Raw genomic sequence first — 17015 nt, 5'->3', positions numbered from 1 at the left:
AAATATCAGATTTCTTGGTTAAGTTTTATGTTTAGGTCAACTTTTTCTCTTAAACTATCAAAGCTATTGCTTTAAAACTTGCAGCTCTTGTTTACCATCATAAGCTGACCCTGTACAGCAAGCAACATAACTCCATCCTGCTTTTTGCAATAATTATTGCCCCTTTTGGACTTAGAAAAATCATTTTCTTGGTTGAATATTATGTTTAAGTCAAGTTTTCTCATAAACTATCAAAGCTATTGCTTTAAAACTTGCAAATTTTTTTACTATCATAAGTGGACACTGTACATCAAGAAACATAACTCTATCCTGCTTTTTGCAAGAGTGATGGCCCTTTTTAGACTTAGAAAATCATGGGTAGGACAATATTTCTATTATACAAAAAAAATCAGATGAGCGTCAGCACCCGCAAGGCGGTGCTCTTGTTAGCTCATCTGATTTTTTGAAAAAAAATGATGAGTTATTGTCATCACTTGAGCAGTTGTCGGCGTCGGCGTCGGTGTTGCCTGGTTAAGTTTTATGTTTAGGTCAGCTTTTCTCCTAAACTATCAAAGCTATTGCTTTGAAACTTGGAATACTTGTTCACCATCATAAGCTGACCCTGTATAGCAAGAAACATAACTCCATCTTGCTTTTTGCAAGATTTATGGCCCCTTTTGTACTTAGAAAATATCAGATTTCTTGGTTAAGTTTTATGTTTAGGTCAACTTTTCTCCTTAACTATCAAAGCTATTGCTTTGAAACTTGGAATACTTGTTCACCATCATAAGCAGACCCTGTACATCAAGAAACCTAACTCCATCTTGCATTTTGCAAGAATTATTGCCCCTTTTGGACTTTGAAAATCAGTTTTCTTGGTTAACTTTTATGTTTAGGTCAGCTTTTATCCTAAACTATCAAAGCTATTCCTTTAAAACTTGCAACACTTGTTCACCATCATAAGCTGACCCTGTACAGCAAGAAACATAACTCCATCCTGCTTTTTGCAAGATTTATAGCCCCTTTTGGACTTAAAAAATATCAGATTTCTTGGTTAAGTTTAATGTTTAGGTCAACTTTTTCTCTTAAACTATCAAAGCAATTGCTTTAAAACTTGCAGCTCTTGTTCACCATCATAAGCTGACCCTGTACAGCAAGCAACATAACTCCATCCTGCTTTTTGCAATAATTATTGCCCCTTTTGGACTTAGAAAAATCATTTTCTTGGTTGAATATTATGTTTAAGTCAACTTTTCTCATAAACTATCAAAGCTATTGCTTTAAAACTTGCAACAGTTTTTCACCATCATAAGTGGACACTGTACATCAAGAAACATAACTCTATCCTGCTTTTTGCAAGAGTGATGGCCCTTTTTTAGACTTAGAAAATCATGGGTAGGACAATATTTCTATTATACAAAAAAAATCAGATGAGCGTCAGCACCCGCAAGGCGGTGCTCTTGTTGTTCAGATAGGGGCACTTGGGCTGCTAGAGTTTAAAATAGAATTACTTTTAATGACTTCTAATGAACCGCTTGATGGATCTTCATCAAACTTTGTCTGTATAATCATTGAAAGGTCATCTCTCAAGTTTGGTCGAACGGGGGCACTTTAACCCTTTTAGGGGCCACTAGAGTTAGAAATATGGTCCTCTCTCAAATGTCTCCACATGAAACTCCAGGGATAAAAATAGGAATACTTTTGAACAGTCTTCTCATGAACTGCTTGATGGATCTTCATCAAACCTGGTCTGTAGCATGTTTGTAAGGTCCTCTGTCATTGGGCACTTGGCCCCTATTAGCGGCCACTAGATGTTTACAAAGAAAAACCTTTAAACAACTTCTTCTCATGAACAGCCTGATATGTCTTCATAAACAGCTTGGTCTGTTGCATCTTTATAAGGCATCTTTCATTTTTTTTTCAAACGGGAGAACTTGGCTCCTCAGAGCTAAAAGTAGAAACACCTTTAAAAGACTTCTTCTCATGAACTCATTGGTATATCTCCATTAAACTTGATGATGTAGAAGTATATGAAGGTCCTCCCTCAAATTTGTACAAATGGTCTTTATGTTTTTGTATGCTAAACACAGATATTTATAGTACCATTTATGATTGAGTGCGTTTTACTTATATTTGAGGTAAAATAAACAAGGTCAGATGAGCAACTCAGGGCCACCCTCTTGTTTGAAATACGGAAGGTTGTGAAAAAGAATTGTATTCAACAATCATGATGTTAGGTTTTTGAATCAGTGGTCAAGTCTAAGAAAATAACAAAAATGTAAATTTAAATAATATTTGCATCTCACCAGAATGCATAATTTTATGAAGTTCAAGTAATGTTCTCATTCTGTTCAAGTATAATTTTGTTTTCCTACTCAGTGGTTCATAGTTACATAACCACTTCGATTATTGTTTTCACATTGTGTATGATGTCTGCATCATAAAAATCCTAAAAAAAAATGTATTCAAATTACAGGTCAACATCTGAATGACTGATTTGCCCAGTAGACATTGAAATGTGTTTTTCTGAACTGAATTAAATGTTACAAGATTTTCAGCATTCATTCCAGGTACTATATAAATATTTCAGTACTTAATTAAATTCCATGTTCCATATATGTATGTGATAATGATGTTTATTTTATGTGTATGGATGATAATTGATACACTGATTAATCTCAGATTAACACTAAATAGATACCTAATATGTGATATATGCGCATTGTCATTTAATTAGCCAGATCACTTATATAATTTCTTGTGGTTTGATATTCAACACTGGTATGTTGATAACCAGGAATGATGTTTTAGAAATTCTACAACGTATACACTGTCAAACCTGTGCTAAATACCACCTCTGAATTAAGGCCACTACTGTAAAACCTGTTTATAAAGGTCACTGTTAGCTCGACTAAAGGAAGGTTAAAGTTTTTATGCACTTTCTCTGTATATCTGTAATTACTTGATGGATTTGTTTCAAACATAAAATAGTTATTCCTCATCATCACCCACATCATATGGCAGAAGGGATATAACTCTCACACCAATAGTGCATGAATTATCCTCCAATTTTACATAGAATTTCAGGTTAAAGTTTTCATTCGCTTTCACTTTATCTCACTAAATCTTAAAATAGTTGTTCTACCTTATCACCCACATCATATGACACAAGGTCCATAACTCTGGCACCAATTTTTCATGAATTATGCCCCCTTTTTGCTTAGAATTATACTTATTTAATGTTTTGATACATTTTATCTTTATCACTCTTTAAACTTATACTTTTTACACAGAATCAAGCTATTGTCCAGTATCTTCATCCACATTGGAGTCATTAAACACTCCAGTGACAGCTCCAGCTTCCTCAGATGTGCCCAGTTTCACTTCCCAGCATCAAGCACGCTGTCTTCTGTGAACCTCTTGTTTAATTTCCTAAGTGGGGTGGGGATGAGTCTTCTTGGGCAATAATATAAACATCGCACACTGATTCACACTATAAAATTGGGTCTTTAACACCTAGATCTTTGAAGTCTTTAACACCTAGATCTTTGCAGTGGTCGAAGAGATGGCAGTCTTCATTAGCACAATCTGGGCTAAAGACTTTCACTGTATGGTTCCAATAAACAGGGATCATTGTTTATCAGAAAGTTACATAACCTAACAATGCATAGATCCGACCTGTCAGTCAAATCAGTGATGTTGACCAATAAGATAATGCATTATCCTTCAATACGTTATCTTTGTTGCTATAAGCCGGAACGACTATACAGGGACTGGAATACGGCATTCATCTTAGTTTATCTTGTCGTCCAATCGAAGCATATGTCATAGGTTATTCCGCCATTATCCACACGCTTACGCCAAGTCATCTTTTCAGTGAATGTCCCTGAAACCATTTGTTGTATTTTTTGTTGGAAACAAAAGTTCTACCATGAGATTATATGCTAATTGCCTTGTTGATTCATGGTATTTAGATCAAAGATTTTATGACTGATAAAATTAGCAAGGCATAACTGTAAACTGTTGCCTGAAATATTTTTTATCATATTGCTTTGTTCTTCACCATTTGAAAGTGTGTTAAACCTAGTAGCCTGGCTTATAAATCCTAAAATATGGCAGAACCTTGCACATTTTAGTAGAGACTTAAGATAATACATTTCTTTAAGAACAATACCAGAAGATAAATTCTGGATATGGAACACTCGAAACAGTCAACCATGAAAGCCTGGGCAAACTGTTTTATGACGTCAGCATTAGGACAATTGAATTCGTAAAGATAATTTGTTCAGGAACATATAAAATTTTATGGCCTTTTTCTAAATTTCTTATAATCTGGTATCAAAACAATTGGGTTATGTAGAGCTTCTCAAAGTTACATTATTCTAAGAAATATTAAAGGAAGGTTACTTTGTGAATAATTTGTATGAATAGGGATAAATTATCTAAAACGACGTATCACAAATCGTAAACTTTACATCCTTTTTTCAAACAAAGATAAACTTTTAATAAAATAGTGTTGTAGAAAAGAGGAAGCATGTGTTCATAATTAGATTGTATCGCTTTAGAATTCTTCTGACTCTAAATGTCTTTTCTGGTCATTTTAAACTTGTCCACACATACAGGAGAGATGCATCATAATTTGCTCATTCTAAAAGTTGTATATTTCTTTCTTGTGGATACGAACTAAACCTCGTATTCATGTAATAATCAGTTCATACGTAGATCTTAATCCGAATTAAACACTTTTTTTTATACTTTTGCAGCGATATGTTACTTGATATAACATAATGAAGAACAATGTAGAGTGGTTAATTTCATGACTATTTCACAACAGAGCTAGTCTAAGGGATGGCATATAAAATATTAAGAAAAGCAGACCCTTTATAATTGTTAAAAAAACAAGGAAGGTATATATAAAACTGAAAGAAGAAATATTCCCTTAAGGAATATTTGTAGGGATATGTCAGAGAGATTTTGTTTGTACCGCGATGTTGCATACAGCTGGAAACATGCACTTACCAAATCTTCTAGCGTAATACTTAGACTTTTTCAAATACCTTTCAAATTACTATATGCACATATTTTTACTCATTTAGAAAAGTATATTTTTAGTTAAATGTCAAAATTACAGCTAATTGAAACAAGCAATATCAATTATACTTTTATTCACATCAAGGCCTCAACCCATTTAGAAGCGGCTCAATAAAGAAGTTAATATACATTTGTATTTATTTATCCAGCTCATATTTTATGTTATTGTAGTCATTTAAAACACTTGTTTTTTAAAAGTGGCATACGAGATAATGTTTTGACACGAACTAATGTAAGTTGATCCTGATAAGGTAAAATATCCTGAAAGAAGGTTTGTTTTGTGTGTGTGTGTGTGGGGGGGGGGGGATGGGGGAGAGAGAGAGAGAGAGGGCGGGGGGTACTCATCCGAATATACTTTTTATCTGATGAATGAAACTGAACATTTGCACTGAAACGATATCCTTACTAAATTTCATTTTTGGGGTATTTTTACCTGTCAGAGATACATTATTCTATTATATAAATTAATGAGAGAAAAAATGTACGATAGAAAAAATGTACGATTGCTAAAATGTTTTTATAGTGTAGCGACTTTGATCTTAGACTAACATATTTATATCAAACTGCATTTCCCCAGTGAGATGATATCCTGTGCTAGTCTGTCGTATGACTGTAGACAAAATATTTATAAATGTACTTTTACATATGTTTCTAAGTCAACAAAGTACATTACTATTTGGACAGGCTACCTCATTATGTATATGTTAAAATTGCTTCTGCATTATAAACGATAAACATAATATGTACCATTGCTACGACTTTACGTAAAGGTGTAACAATTGCGGTATGGTAAATGTGTATGTTACCGGATGTGACCAATGGGAAAACTGCATTGTGACACCACATCAATACATTTGCTGTAGGGTTCCCGGGAAGAATAACTCCCAAAATATGTAAAATTAGACTGAATATATATTAGTAGTAGTTATAAGATATACATCACCATCGTGGTTTAGAAATTTATATTTTGGTATGAAATACATGGTTTTTATTTAAAGTGCGTGTGAAGACTACCGGCCTCTATAAACTAAACATGCCCAAATGTTTCATACCCAGATGTGAACCACAGCCTATTTCTTAATGAAAAGGAATGTAAGATGAACATATTAAGCATTTTTTACACAACTTAATACTCTAAAATGATTGCATTTGATGAAATGAAATAAAATAAATAACTCTACCAAAGTTAATTGGCTTTCCAAAATGGGGCTATAAACATCACAATGTTTGGATGTACGATTGCTTACAGACATCGCGTCTTCATTCTTTTGTGAATACACTAGACATTAGTCATAAGACACTTTCATGATGATGCATGCTAGTATAAATATAATTAGGCCATCAGTTGAAAAGTTTATTTTAAAAAAAACTTTTAAGTAATGTGAAACTGAATCAGTGTAAACAATGTGAAAGAAAGAAAAATAAAAAATGTATTTATATGATATAAATTATAGCAAATCAGCAGTTTCCATTTTGGTATAATTACTACATGGATGCATTCGAAATACGCACCCCTAAACACTTAAGGTATAGGTCCATATTTCGGAGAAAAAAGTTCGAACGTCATCAAATCATAGAAAGAAAGCATTGTTTTACATGAAAATTTAACAGCATATAAACATTTATATTATTCAACAAAACCATTGTCAATTTATTCATGTATGTATTGAATTCCGGAAAGGGACTGCATGAAGGGGCCACACTTCTGGACAGTTCAGTGCCTTTAAAAACTCACCATTTTGAAAAAGCTGTTACATGTCTTCGTTTTGATGCATTTGCAACATCGTGCGAGTGTTTAAACTTTACATAACTAGGTAAAACATCGTTTTTGACAATTGTTTACATTTATTTCTTTACAAATGACATTCTTATTCAAAGGGGGACAACTCATTAAGACTATTTTAGGTATCCAACTCTGTGGGACAGAACATTAAAGCATGTATTGGGCAGATAAGATGTGCGTTAAGGTGCTGTTCATTTACTAAAAAAATCTGTTATTTTGTGATATACTGCTAAACCTTAAAGAACGAATACGTTTTTATTTACAATATGGCCATAGACCTTTAGGATGATAGGTCAATAATTACTCTGTAAGACTTTTTCATGTTTTGTGTGATTAAATTATGTTCTAATGTCAATTTTCTTTCAATCTAAAAATATTCATCTGTCAGATATAAACACAGTTTGGTTAACGTAAGAAATAAATCGCGGCTTAGTACTTTTCATTTGAGTATGTCTTTTATCGCGTTAGTTTGCAAAAATATACAGAATGATACACACATCATGCCGTTACAAAGAGTAAAACAGCTTTGTTAGATTTATAGAAATATTTCACTTAAAGTATTACACCCATGTCTTTGTATAAATCACGTTGTTAACAATATCGCATTTTAATTAGATATATTAAAAAATTGTTCAATTCTTGCGCATCTGAGCTCTGAACTGTGATAAATCAGGTGAAAAACCACTCGACGGCCTTCTTTATTTTTATTCTTACATGGTCATTGAAATATTATGACAAAATTTTGCTGGGCTTTATCTATCCAAGTAGTAATATATCGGATGTCATCCGACCGTTTGACGTCATAATGGACTTCATAATGCTGTCTTACCGGTCCGCGCGTCAACCGTTGTTTATCGCAGATTCTAACACAACCGAACTCATTTTCCTAGCTCATTACTGTGTATTATTATACTTCAATACATTTTGACAAAGTGAGCTATTGTGACCGCTTGATGTCCGTTGTCCATCGTCCATCGTCTGACGTCCGTCAACTATTTGTAAAAAAATCTTATTCTTGAAAACCACTGGGCAGAATTACACCAAACTTCACAGGAATGATCCTTGGATGGCCCCCTTTCAAAATTATTGAAAGAATTGAATTCCATGCAGAAATCTGGTTGCCATGGCAACTGTAAGGAAAAACTTTAAAAATCTTCTTCTCAAAAACCAGAAGCCTACAGCTTAGATATTTGGTGTGAAGCATTGCCTAGTGGACCTCTATCAAGTTTGTTCAATCATGACCCGGGGTCAGAATTGACCCCGCCCAGGAGTCACTTGATTTTACATAAAATCTTAAAAAATCTTCTTCTCAAAACCCAGAAGCCCCTCGAGCTTAGATATTTGACGTGTAGCATTGCCTAGTGGACCTCTACTAAAATTGTTCAAATCATGACCCCGGGGTCAAAATTGACCCTGCCCAAGGGGTCACTTGATTTTACATACTGGAAAATCTTCAAAAAATTTCTAAAAATAAACCAGAAGGCATAGAGTTTAGATATTTCACATGTATCATTGCCTAGTGGACCTCTACAAAATTTGTTCGAATCATGAACCCCGGGGTCAAAATTGACCCCACCCTAGGGGTTACTTGATTTTACATAGGAAAACATTAAAAAATCTCAAAAACGAGAAGCCCAAGAGCTTAGATATTTGACATGTAGCATTGCCTAGTGGACCTCTACTAAAGTTGTTCAAATTATGACCCAAGAGTTAAAATTGACCCCGCCCTAGGGGTCACTTGATTTTACATAGGAAAATCTTCGAAAAATTTCTAAAAATAAACCAGAAGGCCTAGAGCTTAGATATTTCACATGAAGCATTACCTAGTAGACCTCTACAAAATTTGTTCATACCATGACCCCCGGGGTCAAAACTGACCCCGCCCCAGGGGCCACTTGATTTTACATAGGAAAATCTTCAAAAAATTTCTAAAAATAAACCAGAAGCCTAGAGCTAGATATTTGACATGTAGCATTACCTAGTGGACCTTAAAAATTTGTTCAAATTATGTCCCCAGGGTCAAATTGACTCGCCCTAGGGTCACTGATTTACATAGGAAAATTTTAAAAATTTAAAAATAAACCAGAAGCTAGATCTTAGTATTGACAGTATCAGCGAATTTTCAAAATCATCAATCTGACCCGGTCAATTGACCTGCCATGGGTACTGATTGTACAAAGAAAATCTTCAAAATTTCTAAAATAAACTAGAGCTTAGATATTTGACATTAGCTTGCCTGGACCTCTATAAAAAGTTTTCAAATCTTGTTTTTAAAGTTACTTTAAGAAAATTTCAACAATATTTTCTCATAATTCTTTTCATTGATTTTTATTATGATCTTTTGACCTTGAAGACTTGTCCTTAAGTGCAATTATAACAGGTGAGCGATATAGGGCCATCATAGCCCTCTTGTTGACAATTATATATAGGAGATTTAGATATTTCATAAAAGAAAAATCGGATCTATGCATTGCATCATTATGTCAGAAAAGGAAACAGTGTAACTGTTTTATTACCACATTTTTGTCTAAGAAATATGTGAAAAGTTAATAGTTATTATATAAATATTGGCATGTTTTTATGAAAAGAATTATGTTTGCTGTTGATATTAAGTGTTTAAAAGATACTTGTGTCTTTTGTCTTAAATATGTTGATATTATGGCCACTCAAAAGTTTAGCAGGTTTGACCTGAACTAAACAACCATTCTAGGTTGTTGACCAGCTAAATTGTAGGGAAGAAATCAGCTGAACAGAAAAGACCAGGCATGTTCTCTAAAATCTAAACCGTGACCACCTAAATTCAATAATTTAAGGAAAAAAGTTGGCACTCCTTCCATTGATACTATGGAACACTACGACAGACAAAATGTACTACACATCACAGACAAGTGGTATCTTCCATTACTCTAAGACTGACCATAATTATAATGAAAAATATCAAACAAGTAACAAAACAAAGCACAGCACTGTAGTCACCAGAATCAGCAGGCATGACAGACGAGTGGTATCCTCCATTATTCTATGGATGACTGTAGTAACAAGGAAAAATATTCAAGGGGTGCAAAGCAAAGCAAGGCAAAGTACTGTAGTGATTAGCAAACAGGGAGCAAAGTTATGTATCACTTGGGCATGCATGGATATATACTATTTGTATTATGTTACATTCCAGTTACTGTATATTTATGATAAAATAATTTTACCATTTCACCTTGAGCACTTCGTGCTCTGGTGAGTTATAATGTGATCATCCTGTGTCTGGGGGTGTCCAGCATCCATCAACAATTTGACTGTTAACACTCTAGAGGTCACAATTTTTGCCAAATCTTAATGAAACTTGATAAGAATGTTACCCTTAATAAAACCTCGAATCATTTTGTTTCTGGATCATCTGGGGTCAAAAACTAGGTCACTTGGTCGATTTATAGGAAAACCTTGTTGACACTCTTGAGGCTGCATTTTCGACCTCATCTTCATAAAACTTTCTCAGAATGTTTGACTGGCAATTTTAGGTCAAGAATAAAACTGGGTTACCTAATATCTTAAAATAGGTCACTAGGTCAAATCATAGAAAAAACCTTGTTAACACTCTTGAGGCTACATTTTCCATTTTCCATTTGATCTTCATGAAAATTGTCAGAATGTTTGTCTCCATGAAATATGGGTCAAGCTCAAAACTGGGTAACCTGAGATCATAAACTAGGTCACTTGGTCAAATCATAAGAAAAATTTGTTAACAGTAAACTTAACACTCTAGAGGCCATTCTATTGTCTTCTAATCTATGTCAATGTTGTATCTTAAATTAGGTTAAGTCAAAATGGTATTGACTTCTATACTAGGTCACTGAGTATTCATAGAAAAACTAATTGTAACATGTGACAACATTGTTGACTTGATCTGTGTAAAACTTGCAGAAGTGTTCTAGAATTGATCTAAAACTAGTAGGAAATAAAAAAAACAACTATTAATTCAGAGGTCACTTTGTCAAAAATGAAAATGTTTCTCTGTATGAATATAGGTCAAATTCAAAACAGGGTTGTAAACCTGAGATCTAAAACTAGGTCAAATCTTTTAAAAACCTTGTTAACATTGTAGATGCCACATTTTCTACTTGATCTTCATAAAACTTTTCAGAATGTTTGTCTCTATAACATCAATTTCAAGTTCAAAACTGGATTGTGTAAGTCTAAAACTAGATCACTAGGTCAGATCATAGAAAGACATTGTTAACATTCAAAAGGTCACATTTTCTACCTGATCTTCATAAAACTTGGTCATAATGTTTTTTTTTCCTGTTTAAAATTAAGATAAATTTGTAACTGGATCACTTTTGATAAAACTGGGCCATTAGATCAAATCATAGAAAAAAACTATTAATACTATAGAGACTACTTTTTTAACTTGATTATTACAAATCTTTTTCAAACTGTTTGTCTGTATGAAATCTAGGTCAAGTTCAGAAGCTGGATGTCTGAGGTCAAAAAGTATGTCACTAGGTCAGATCATTGAAAAACTTGGATAATGACCTACCTGATTTACATAAAACTTGGTCAAAATGTTTGTCTCTGTGAAATCAGTTATTATATTAATATTATGATAGTGGCATATATTGTTTATATCTGCTATTTTTATGCCTGATTGTAAAACGCCACGTAAGTAATTGAAAAATACACTGCAACTTCGAAACACCCGAACTCTTACATACCGTACGGCTGTTAACAGAAAATAGACACGGCCCACGTATGGTATGGTATTGCATTTTGTAAAACAAGGAAGTAGTTTTTCGCAGGAACTCTAATGACAACAAAACTCAACTTCGACATGCGTTGGTATTTACGTAGAATACAGGTAAATAGAATGTTTAGCGAAACTTTGATTTTGTAACTGTCAATTATGAAATTTAGCTTACAAATTACATCCAGTCAAGTTTCAAGTTTATTTTGAAGTCAAGGCCCTTAGCATCGGAAGGTGATCGGACAGCGATCGGACACATACTTGAATAAAGTAGATATAAATGACAATATTTGCGCTCAGACACAAGGGCACTTTAGAATCTTCTAGGTAAATGCATAATTGCAAATCAGTACTGTATGGTTAATAAGTAGGCTTTTAGTTTGTATATTTATAATGGGGGGTGCTGCCACACCCCGCATTTCTAAACTGGAGGAAAATATATATGCTACCATATCGATATTAAGATGCCAAATAGAGAATAGCTAGACAGATTCTAAGTCTAGCCACAAACATTTATTTAACAGTCAATAATGACCATAAATTTTGGATGGTTCAGCAACTTTCAGAAAGGAAGTGGCTATTCTTACAGTCCCGTAGGAATAGCCTTGCAGGCTATTCTTACGGCTCTCCCATAAGAATAGTGTAAAGCCTGCAGATGTCTATTCCTATGGCAGTTTTGTATTACAATACCTTGTACTAAAGTCTTTCAACTGATATATTTTCAACCGATTTCAGGAATGACATGTAATCTCATTTGGTCATTGTATTACAAATAAAATGCAAGGTCTGAATTGATGCAAACATATCGAGCTGATGTGTGATAAACATGTTTAGATTGGTAAGAGATTTGTACTGTTGTGAAAAATTTGCATGTATATACACGAAATATAGATCAGTAATTCTCTAACTGCATGGTTTAGTCGAAGAAACTTAGCCAATATTTTTAGTATTTCAATATTAATAACATATGTATAAATTTTACATCTTCATCTGTACAGACAAAGACCTATTATATACAAATATTGGCAGCTTTTCTAAATTTTACCAAATCACGCGGAAGATGGGCCAAATCTCACAAAGTCACGTTTGCAAATATCTCGTGTTCTATTAAAGAAAGAAAAAAATGAAAACTATCATGCAATAGATCAGGTTGTTTGTTAATGTAACAAATCGAAGTAATGAAATGTTATAAAATGTGTTATACTAGGGGAAATCACTTCCCTTTTTTGTCTTCTCTGGATTTTCTTACCGTAAAAGTTGGGTGAAATTATACCAGTCAAATGTATTCAGTTTAATGTGACAACTATCGTAGGAATAACCACCTGCGGACTTTTCATAGTTCATACGGGAGAGCCATAGGAATAGACACCTGCGGGTTTTTCACTATTCTTACGGGAGAGCCGTAAGAATAGCCTATGAGGCTATTCCTACGGGACCGTAAGAATAGCCACTTCCTTTCAGAAAATAATGTTGATTATAGCTTATTATAGAGGTTTAACTTGAAGTAAGGACATAAAATATTCACCGTACAAGGGAAGCAAAACGTTTTGACAAACTAAAGTGCATCAGTTATGCATTTAAAGGGAATTCCTATAGTTTTTTACGCGCATCTTTCTGCGCAGCCGACACTTTCTATGGAAAACTGAACTGAAGTCAACATTTGTTGAAACATGTTACAGACAATCTTAAATATGAGGAATTTTGAATGAAAACATTTTTGATAAGTTATATCAGTAATCAAATGTTGATACTGGTTTATGTTGTATTGACAAGTATCATGCCTGACAGGTATCTTGCTATTTTTGCGGTCACACATTAAACCGGAATCCACCTAAAAACTGGAATACACCGAAATACACTTTGCATAACCGGAATACACCTGTATTTTTTAATTAAAAGGTATTTTTGAAGTGTTTTAGATATAATTCAATCATATTTATCATAAATAATTAACATATTTTTGTGGTTGTGTTTTCACATCGCATTTTAGTACAAAGACAGTGTTGTTCATATAATGTAAGATAAATGACTTAGTACTGATAAGACAATATCACCTTTCAGATTATTTAGTATTCAATTATAGAAAGAATTAAGATTTTTTTAAACTTTTAGCAGACATACATGTAATCCATTTGGCCAGGTTCGCGCCATTTCCGTCCGAACAGGTGTTGTATTCTAGCGGTCTTAACATAAAATTTAGCCCATGGTGACCCATACATTTTTAGCCATTTTTATGCTCACAATACAAGTATCTATACACAAGAAGAAAAAGAAAAAATTCTATGAAAGAGTTTTTTCAAAATTTAAAAAAAAATATTCTTCACTATGGGTATTTTTCATTGAAAAAAGTTCACAAAAGTAAATGTGGAACAATATTTTTTTTTCATTTGTACCCATTATTGTAAGGATAGAGTATTACAAATATGACTATAATATCAAATAAGTATATAATAAAATCTGTAAAAAGAAAAAACCGTATTGTGCTGTCTAGATGTATATTTTGGTTGGTATTTATAAAAAAGCAGAAAATTATGAAAATGTTGAAAAATCGCTGGCAGTTTCAGCAACAGTGGGTGTGTTCAAAACAATTTTTCACAAAAACAAGCCTGGTGACCTATTGTTTTTATTTGTTCATTGTTTTCAGCACAAATTTTCCTATCATATATGTGACTTTACAAAAATTCTATGAAAGGAAAAAAACTATAGGAATTCTCTTTAAATTTTATAAGGACTTTAATTACTCTTTGCATCAGACATTAAACTTAATACTCATAAATTTTATTTTTACTCATGACATTAGTGTCAGGAAAGCTTAAAATATTTGGGTCGAATAAGCCAAGTAAATTTGGTCCGAATCAGCCATGGTCCGAGTCAGCCTGTATTTTGGGCATCTGACATAAACATAAAAAACAATGCAACATACATGCAACAGCATGGCATATGAAACAAGATGTCATTATTATGAACAGTGTACAAGGAGGATGAGAAATTTTATTAAGGTAGTGGACCCGGAATCACAATTGGTAAACTATAAACCCTCTACAAGCCGAGAAAAACAAGCAAACACTCGGTTATTACCCAGTTTTATTACGGATTCATCACCCCAACACTAGCAAATTATCTAAGACTAGACATAATATTTTTAAAAGAAAAATTGCCAGTTTAAGTAAAGTCGGGGATGAGAAATGTTATTAAGGTAGTGGGCCTGGAAACACAATTGGCAAACTATAAACCCTCTAAATAATCTGCACCCAGATAATGCCGAGCCACCAGGCTTGGGGTAATTGAATACAGTAGTGATTACTCAAATGCAAGTATTCAAATGTATTTGATTATTCACCTCAATCTGATTACATGTAATTTAATCAATTACAGTGAATTTTCTTCCTGTAACTGTGATTACTTTTGATTACTCTCTGATTACTGAAGGAATAGTATGACATAAGGGTATAAATACATAAATTTACTACATGTATGTAAGTGATTATCTAATATGTTTGATTCCCTTCATCTGGAGAATATTCCAAATAAGTTTAATGTAGTCAAAAACATTTCCCTAATCAATTGAGAGGTATGATAAGTGTACTTTGCCATCTTATTATAGTTGTAACTTATTTACAAGTTTATTAGGCAATCAATGTATTATGCACAGGTGGGAAAATACGACATTTAGCAGTTAAAACAAACAAGTTAAACAATCACCCTTGGTAATTCAAACATGACTTGCCTGAATTGTGATCGGAATGCTATTAATATTATAATGTATCCTTCAAAATGCAGATTTTTGTGAGCATTTAATTGCAACCAAACAGTCTTTTCACCACTTTACTGAAAGATGTCAAAGTGGGTGCTTGATTATTTTGATATACCCAAGGGTTGTTCTGGGCCCATAAAGGCCAAATGTAAAATGTGCCCATCCACAATTTCTGGGAGTACATTGTCAATATCAAAGGTGAAAAATGGCAACAGACAGCAAATGTTACTTGGTGGAACTCAAACTGACAATTGATAAGTTTGGTCTTGAACATTCCTGAAGAAAAGCTGAACAGACTTGACACAGTGAAATTAAATTCATATGAACGTAAGCTTCTAAGCGAACTGTGCACAATTTTACAGTCCTTTGAAGAAGCAACAATTCGAATACAAGCAGATGTGAAGGGAAACGGACTGTTTAACTATTCCCATCAAAATTTGATTAAAACAAGATACGGACAAAATCTGCTCCAAATACAACAATAAAATGACTCAATCGTTGAAAGCATCATTGCAGGTTGCTTTCTAACTATGACAAGGCAGTCTGAAAGACAGCTAAATCCCCCGCCACTGCTATGGTTAGTGAAAGGGTAAACCTTTGACCTTTTAGCTTTGACCTTGACCTTGATCCGGCATGGCTAACTCATAAATTCTGCACATCGCCTTGATGAGGTGATCATTTGACCCAAGTTTGATGAAAATCCTTTAAGGGGTTTAGAAGATATAGAGCGGACACAAAATGGAAGGCTCAAACCTTTGACCTTGAGTTGTGACCTTGACCTTGAGCCGACAAGGCTGACTCATGGCTCTGCACATCGTCTTGATGAGGTGATCATTTGACCCATGTTTCATGAAAATCCTTCAGTAACATTGAACATGGTCAACCATTACCTTGCTTTTCACCACTGCTTTTATTAGCTTACCAGAGCACAAAGTGCTTTGGGGGAGCTATTGTGATCATTCACCATCAGTCTGTCTGTCTGCTGTCGGTCCATTTTTAGCTCATCTGATTTTTTGAAAAAAAATGATGAGTTATTGTCATCACTTGAGCGGTTGTCGGCGTCGGCGTCTGCGTCGGCGTTGCCTGGTTAAGTTTTATGTTTAGGTCAGCTTTTCTCCTAAACTATCAAAGCTATTGCTTTGAAACTTGGAATACTTGTTCACCATCATAAGCTGACCCTGTATAGCAAGAAACATAACTCCATCTTGCTTTTTGCAAGATTTATGGCCCCTTTTGTACTTAGAAAATATCAGATTTCTTGGTTAAGTTTTATGTTTAGGTCAACTTTTCTCCTAAACTATCAAAGCTTTTGCTTTGAAACTTGGAATACTTGTTCACCATCATAAGCAGACCCTGTACATCAAGAAACATAACTCCATCTTGCTTTTTGCAAGAATTATTGCCCCTTTTGGACTTAGAAAATCAGTTTTCTTGGTTAAGTTTTATGTTTAGGTCAGCTTTTATCCTAAACTATCAAAGCTATTCCTTTAAAACTTGCAACACTTGTTCACCATCATAAGCTGACCCTGTACAGCAAGAAACATAACTCCATCCTGCTTTTTGCAAGATTTATGGCCCCTTTTGGACTTAGAAAATATCAGATTTCTTGGTTAAGTTTTATGTTTAGGTCAACTTTTTCTCTTAAACTATCAAAGCTATTGCTTTAAAACTTGCAA

General features: G+C 33.8%; 1 protein-coding gene across 1 annotated transcript in view; it reads left to right on the top strand.

Annotated features, from left to right (window-relative positions):
* Window positions 1-11599: 11599 nt before the first annotated feature.
* Window positions 11600-17015, top strand: part of LOC123566525 (uncharacterized) — a 58153-nt gene continuing 52737 nt past the window's right edge. Inside the window, exon 1 of the mRNA XM_045360706.2 lies at window positions 11600-11699. The gene's annotated coding sequence lies outside the window, so the exon portion shown is untranslated. The remainder of the gene's footprint in view (window positions 11700-17015) is intronic.

The sequence above is a fragment of the Mercenaria mercenaria genome, chromosome 8 (assembly GCF_021730395.1).
Source record: "Mercenaria mercenaria strain notata chromosome 8, MADL_Memer_1, whole genome shotgun sequence".
NCBI classification, from domain to species: Eukaryota; Metazoa; Mollusca; class Bivalvia; order Venerida; family Veneridae; genus Mercenaria; species Mercenaria mercenaria.
This window is presented reverse-complemented; position numbering and strand designations above follow the sequence as displayed.